The following is a 967-nucleotide window of genomic DNA, read 5'->3' as shown; positions in this document are numbered from 1 at the left end:
ATTATTTTTTTATTTAATTTAATAAAAAAAAATTCTTTAGTTATTTTACAAGTATTTGTTTAATTAAATTTAATAATTTTTTAATTTAATTTTATTTAGCTTTTATTTACATTTTATATATATATATATATATATATATATATATATATATATATATATATATATATTATATATATATATATATATATATTATATATGTAGCTATATATTATATATATATAGCTTGTGTGTGTGTGTGTGTGTGTGTGTGTGTGTGTTTCTTTGTTTGTGTGTGCGTTTTTCTGTATGTTTGTGATTGTGTATGTGTGTGCAATTGTGCGTATCTGTGTGTTTTTCTGCATGTTTTAGTGTGTGTGTGTGTGTGTGTGTGCACATTTTTGTATGATATTGTCCATTTCTTAATTTTATTTTATTTTATTTTATTTATTATTTTATATTATTTATTTATTTTATTTTATTTTATTTTATTTTTTATTTTTTTTTTATTTTATTTTATTTTATTATTTTATTTATTTATTTGTATTTTATTTTACTTTATTTATTTATTTATTTATTTTTATTTTATTATTTATTTTATTTTATTTTATTTTATTTTATTTTATTTTATTTTATTTATTTTATTTATTATTTATTTATTTGTTTATTTATTTATTTTTATTTTATTAAATTTTTTTATTTTAGTTTATTTATTTTATTTCATTTTATTATATTTTACTTTATTTTTTAATTTTTTAACATCTTCATCTTCATGTGTTTCTCAGAGATCTGCTGTTTTATTCTCTTTCAAGAGTCACTCGTTGTGTCAATAACACAGATAACAGATGCATATTTCATTTCGTCTTCTGTGAAATATGAAATATGAATATCAATTTTTACTTCTGTGTGTGTGTGTGTGTGTGTGTTTCTTTGGCTATGTATTTCCCTCTGAGTTTCTCTGTTTGCTTATGAGAGTCTCTGTATGGTTGTA

This window comes from Danio aesculapii, chromosome 18 (genome assembly GCF_903798145.1).
Source record: "Danio aesculapii chromosome 18, fDanAes4.1, whole genome shotgun sequence".
In the NCBI taxonomy this organism is placed as follows: Eukaryota; Metazoa; Chordata; class Actinopteri; order Cypriniformes; family Danionidae; genus Danio; species Danio aesculapii.
The sequence above is the reverse complement of the archived record's forward strand: the minus strand, read 5'-3'. Positions refer to the sequence as shown.